Below are 7,344 nucleotides of genomic sequence, written 5' to 3' on the forward strand. Positions count from 1 at the left end.
GTATTGGATGTGCCGGCATGAGTGCACGTAGTGGTGACACCTGCCACGCTTGTATTGGATGTGCCGGCTTGAGTGCATGTAGTGGTGCCACCGGAAATGCTTGTATTGGATGTGCCGGCATGAGTGCATGTAGTGGTGGCACCGGCCACGCTTGTATTGGATGTGCCGGCATGAGTGCACGTAGTGGTGACACCGGCCACGCTTGTATTGGATGTGCCGGCTTGAGTGCACGTAGTGGTGACACCTGCCACGCTTGTATTGGATGTGCCGGCATGAGTGCATGTAGTGGTGACACCGGCCACGCTTGTATTGGATGTGCCGGCATGAGTGCATGTAGTGGTGCCACCGGAAATGCTTGAATTGGCTGTACCGGCTTGAGTGAGAGAGGAGATTCTGTAGCATTGGGGACAGTCAGGAGAAAGTAAGAGATTACAGTAGTCCAGGTGAGAGATGAAAAGGGCATAGATAAGGGATTTAGTAGCCTCAGGGATGAGGAAAGTTCTATAGATGATGCGGTGGAAGCAGCAGGATCAGGAGGCAGCATAATTGCACATGGTGACCCCCAGGCAGCGGGCTTGTGTGAGCGGAGAGAGGTGGGAGAGGATGGGGACAGACAATACCATCAGTCTTAGACTTGCTGATTTTAAAGTGCTGAGATATCCAGGGAGGGTTGGAGAGAGACAGTTGGCGGTGAGGTAGACTTCAGCATTAAGGTATTCCAGACTGACAGCTGATAAGTTCTCCAAGGGAGGAGGTGTGGAGAGATAAGGGGACCAAGGACCGCCTCGGGGGGGGGGGGTCACCAACCGGAAGAGGGAATGATGGGGAGGCCGGAGGATAGCCAAGAGAGTGAAAGGTTTGAAGGAGGAGATGGTGGACAATTGTGTCAGACAGCTGACTGGTCATGCAGGATTACACAATGTGGTCCTTAGACTTCACTGTGAGAATGCCGCTAGTGACCTTGGTAAGGGCAGTAAAGAGAAGAGAGAAAGGCAGGTGAAGGAAGGAGAGGAAGTGGACAAGGTTTGGGCAACAGGAAGCTCCAAGAGCTTGGAGGCAAAGAGGGGAACAGAGATGAGGTGGTAGTTACAGAGGGTTCCCTACAAGGATTAACAAAACCTTTCTCATCCAATGACTGGAGATAAAGCCTTAGGAACGCCTCACCCCAGACCTCCAACCACCTTCTCCCCCTCATAGGAACTCCTCACCCCAGACCTCCAACCACCTTCTCCCCCTCATAGGAACTCCTCACCCCAGACCTCCAACCACCTTCTCCCCCCTCATAGGAACTCCTCACCCCAGACCTCCAACCACCTTCTCCCCCTCATAGGAACTCCTCACCCCAGACCTCCAACCACCTTCTCCCCCTCATAGGAACCCCTCACCCCAGACCTCCAACCACCTTCTCCCCCTCATAGGAACTCCTCACCCCAGACCTCCAACCACCTTCTCCCCCTCATAGGAACTCCTCACCCCAGACCTCCAACCACCTTCTTCCCCTCATAGGAACTCCTCACCCCAGACCTCCAACCACCTTCTCCCCCTCATAGGAACTCCTCACCCCTGACCTCCAACCACCTTCTCCCCCTCATAGGAACCCCTCACCCCAGACCTCCAACCACCTTCTCCCCCTCATAGGAACCCCTCACCCCAGACCTCCAACCACCTTCTCCCCCTCATAGGAACCCCTCACCCCAGACCTCCAACCACCTTCTCCCCCTCATAGGAACCCCTCACCCCAGACCTCCAACCACCTTCTCCCCCTCATAGGAACCCCTCACCCCAGACCTCCAACCACCTTCTCCCCCTCATAGGAACCCCTCACCCCAGACCTCCAACCACCTTCTCCGCCTCATAGGAACCCCTCACCCCAGACCTCCAACCACCTTCTCCCCCTCATACTAACCCCTCACCCCAGACCTCCAACCACCTTCTCCCCCTCATAGGAACCCCTCACCCCAGACCTCCAACCACCTTCTCCCCCTCATAGGAACCCCTCACCCCAGACCTCCAACCACCTTCTCCGCCTCATAGGAACCCTATTCCTGGATGTGCCACATCTTTCAAAACCTGACGTAACAAGTGCAGGCGGACTACAAGTAATATAATAAACTATTCACTTTACTGTTCAGCAATACATACACTACTCTGCTGTGCAGTAATACATACACTACTCTACTGTGCAGCAATACATACACTACTCTGCTGTGCAGTAATACATACACTACTCTACTGTGCAGCAATACGTACACTGCTCTACTGAGCAGCAATACGTACACTACTGTGCAGCAATACATACACTACTCTGCTGTGCAGCAACACATACACTACTCTGCTGTGCAGCAATACATACACTACTGAGCAGCAATACGTACACTACTCTACTGTGCAGCAATACATACACTACTCTGCTGTGCAGCAATACGTACACTACTCTACTGTGAAGCAATATGTACACTACTCTACTGTGCAGCAATACATACACTACTCTGCTGTGCAGCAATACATACACTACTGAGCAGCAATACGTACACTACTCTGCTGTGCAGCAATACATACACTACTGAGCAGCAATACGTACACTACTGTGCAGCAATATGTACACTACTCTACTGTGCAGCAATACATACACTACTCTACTGTGCAGCAATACATACTCTACTCTGCAGCAATATGTACACTACTCTACTGTGCAGCAATACGTACACTACTCTACTCTGCAGCAATATGTACACTACTCTACTGTGCAGCAATACGTACACTACTCTACTGTGCAGCAATATGTACACTACTCTACTGTGCAGCAATACATACACTACTCTACTGTGCAGCAATACATACACTACTCTACTGTGCAGCAATACATACACTACTCTACTGTGCAGCAATACGTACACTACTCTACTGTACAGCAATACATACACTACTCTACTGTGCAGCAATACATACACTACTCTACTGTGCAGCAATACATACACTACTCTACTGTGCAGCAATACATACACTACTCTACTGTACAGCAATACATACACTACTCTACTGTGCAGCAATACATACACTACTCTACTGTGCAGCAATACATACACTACTCTACTGTGTAGCAATACATACACTACTCTACTGTGCAGCAATACATACACTACTCTACTGTGCAGCAATACATACACTACTCTACTGTGCAGCAATACATACACTACTCTACTGTGCAGCAATACATACACTACTCTACTGTGCAGCAATACATACACTACTCTACTGTGCAGCAATACATACACTACTCTACTGTGCAGCAATACATACACTACTCTACTGAGCAGCAATACATACACTACTCTACTGTGCAGCAATACATACACTACTCTACTGTGCAGAAATACATACACTACTCTACTGTGCAGCAATACATACACTACTCTACTGTGCAGCAATACATACACTACTCTACTGTGCAGCAATACATACACTACTCTACTGTGCAGCAATACATACACTACTCTACTGAGCAGCAATACATACACTACTCTACTGAGCAGCAATACATACACTACTCTACTGTGCAGCAATACATACACTACTCTACTGTGCAGCAATACATACACTACTCTACTGTGCAGCAATACATACACTACTCTACTGTGCAGCAATACATACACTACTCTACTGTGCAGCAATACATACACTACTCTACTGTGCAGCAATACATACACTACTCTACTGTGCAGCAATACATACTCTGCTCTACTGTGCAGCAATACATACACTACTCTACTGTGCAGCAATACATACACTACTCTACTGTGCAGCAATACATACACTACTCTACTGTGCAGCAATACATACACTACTCTACTGTGCAGCAATACGTACACTACTCTACTGTGCAGCAATACATACACTACTCTGCTGTGCAGCAATACATACACTACTGTGCAGCAATACATACACTACTCTACTGTGCAGCAATACATACACTACTCTACTGTGCAGCAATACATACACTACTCTGCTGTGCAGCAATACATACTCTGCTCTACTGTGCAGCAATACATACACTACTCTACTGTGCAGCAATACATACACTACTGTGCAGCAATACATACACTACTCTACTGTGCAGCAATACATACACTACTCTACTGTGCAGCAATACATACTCTGCTCTACTGTGCAGCAATACATACACTACTCTACTGTGCAGCAATACATACACTACTCTACTGTGCAGCAATACATACACTACTGTGCAGCAATACATACACTACTCTACTGTGCAGCAATACATACACTACTCTACTGTGCAGCAATACATACACTACTCTACTGTGCAGCAATACGTACACTACTCTACTGTGCAGCAATACATACACTACTCTGCTGTGCAGCAATACATACACTACTGTGCAGCAATACATACACTACTCTACTGTGCAGCAATACATACACTACTCTACTGTGCAGCAATACATACACTACTCTGCTGTGCAGCAATACATACTCTGCTCTACTGTGCAGCAATACATACACTACTCTACTGTGCAGCAATACATACACTACTGTGCAGCAATACATACACTACTCTACTGTGCAGCAATACATACACTACTCTACTGTGCAGCAATACATACACTACTCTGCTGTGCAGCAATACATACTCTGCTCTACTGTGCAGCAATACATACACTACTCTACTGTGCAGCAATACATACACTACTCTACTGTGCAGCAATACATACACTACTCTACTGTGCAGCAATACATACACTACTGTGCAGCAATACATACACTACTCTACTGTGCAGCAATACATACACTACTCTACTGTGCAGCAATACATACACTACTCTACTGTGCAGCAATACATACACTACTCTACTGTGCAGCAATACATACACTACTCTACTGTGCAGCAATACATACACTACTGTGCAGCAATACATACACTACTCTACTGTGCAGCAATACATACACTACTGTGCAGCAATACATACACTACTCTACTGTGCAGCAATACATACACTACTCTACTGTGCAGCAATACATACACTACTGTGCAGCAATACATACACTACTCTACTGTGCAGCAATACATACACTACTCTACTGTGCAGCAATACATACACTACTCTACTGTGCAGCAATACATACACTACTCTACTGTACAGCAATACATACACTACTCTACTGTGCAGCAATACATACACTACTCTACTGTGCAGCAATACATACACTACTCTACTGTGCAGCAATACGTACACTACTCTACTGTGCAGCAATACATACACTACTCTACTGTGCAGCAATACATACACTACTCTACTGTGCAGCAATATATACACTACTCTACTGTTCAGCAATACATACACTACTCTACTGTGCAGCAATACATGCAATACATACACTACTCTACTGTTCAGCAATACATACACTACTCTACTGTGCAGCAATACATACACTACTCTACTGTGCAGCAATACATACACTACTCTACTGTGCAGCAATACATACACTACTCTACTGTGCAGCAATACATACACTACTCTACTGTTCAGCAATACATACACTACTCTGCTGTGCAGCAATACATACACTACTCTACTGTGCAGCAATACATACACTACTCTACTGTGCAGCAATACATACACTACTCTACTGTGCAGCAATACATACTCTGCTCATGGTGTTATATCTGGAAAGTAAGGAATATGACAGTGGGGATAATACTATACAGGGTGTGAGGATACGGGGGTGTGAGGATACGGGGGTGTGAGGATACGGGGGTGTGAGGATACAGGGTGTGAGGATACGGGGGTGTGAGGATACGGGGGTGTGAGGATACGGGGGTGTGAGGATACGGGGGTGTGAGGATACGGGGGTGTGAGGATACGGGGGTGTGAGGATACGGGGTTCTTCTAATCACTCGTGTCACGTCTAGCAAAGTTTGGGGATCCGGCAGCTGAGACTTGCCCAAGGAGGTAGCAGGCTGGGGAAGAACAAAATGAGGGGGTTGGATATAGTTCCTTTGCATGGGATACGGAGCAATGAAGGATGTAGGCGGAGTTTGAGAGTCAATGGAAAGTATTTATTATGTACAGAGCAGAGGTAGAAAACTGAGGTTGATGAACGGTGACTTGAGAACGTTGTCGTAGACAAAGAACTGTGGAACTGTGACTTATGAGATGAAACTGCGGTAGAGGAGCTGAGAACTGTGGACGGTAGTTTGGGTCGTGACTGGAGACTGAGAACTGTAGACTGTGGCTTGAAAGAAGAAGCTGGAGATAACGAGCTGAGGACTGTGAATGGTGGTTCGAGGACTTGGCTAGAAGCAAGAATCTGCGGACTGTGGCTTGGAGGACGAGGCAAGAGACCCGGGGTCGTCCGTGCCCAAAGGGTCTTACAGAACCGGGTTTTCCAAGAGCGTCTCCACGGGCAGCAGCAGGCTAGGAACGGGAAAACTGCAGCAGCAACTGAGAACTGGCAAAGCAGGGTTAGAAGTACCAGAATACAGCAGGAATCCTGGGAGCACAGGCTAAAGCACCTACAACAGGGTTGTAACTTGAAGCACTGGCGTCCCTGTCCTAAACCAGCCCCCTTTTATAGGAAGAAGTCTCCCTGGATTGGCTGGAAAACTAGGAACAGGAATTATGTCAGAAACTTGGTCTCCAACATGGCGGCGCCCAGTAATGCAGACCTTTTCTGACAACATGCTGCCAGGGCCGTCTTTTCGTATGGGCTCAATGGGCTCTTGCCCAAGGGCCCCAGGGGTAAAAGGGCCCTAGACTGATAGCTGAGGGTCCCCTCTTTCCAGGGGTACCAGATTTTTGAAAATCGGCCCTGGGGAACCAAAGATATCCGACTTCAAAGTAGTGGTCCCCATCCATGCCTGTTAATTTTTCTTCCCAGCCAGATATCTCGGGTTCTGTTTGACATATAGTTTTTCTGAGGATATATTTCAAAAGCTGGGACTCTCCCCTTTTGGTGGTCACTGGCAGCTTGTCTCTACTATGCCCAGAACCAGAGATATCAGCCTTCCAGCAGCTGGTCCCTACTCCAGCTCCACACGCCTAATGTGCAGTTTTATATTTTCGTTGGTGGATTACTCTGGCTCCTGAACTCTGATCCCCAAGTCCCCAGTACCTCCTGAAAGGTGTCCCCAGTATCTCCTGAAAGGTGGGTCTCTCTAGTTTTTTTTTATCCCATGAAAACTAAGAAATCTGTTTCCAGGAACTGGAGATATCTGCAGTCAAGCATTCTGCCCTCCCACCAGAAGATGATGAATATTAAGCCCACTCCACTATCGACCCCTTCCCTGCGTATTAGACACCCCCTACCACCCTGGAAGTCATG

The sequence above is a fragment of the Pseudophryne corroboree genome, chromosome 7 (assembly GCF_028390025.1).
Source record: "Pseudophryne corroboree isolate aPseCor3 chromosome 7, aPseCor3.hap2, whole genome shotgun sequence".
Classification (NCBI taxonomy): Eukaryota; Metazoa; Chordata; class Amphibia; order Anura; family Myobatrachidae; genus Pseudophryne; species Pseudophryne corroboree.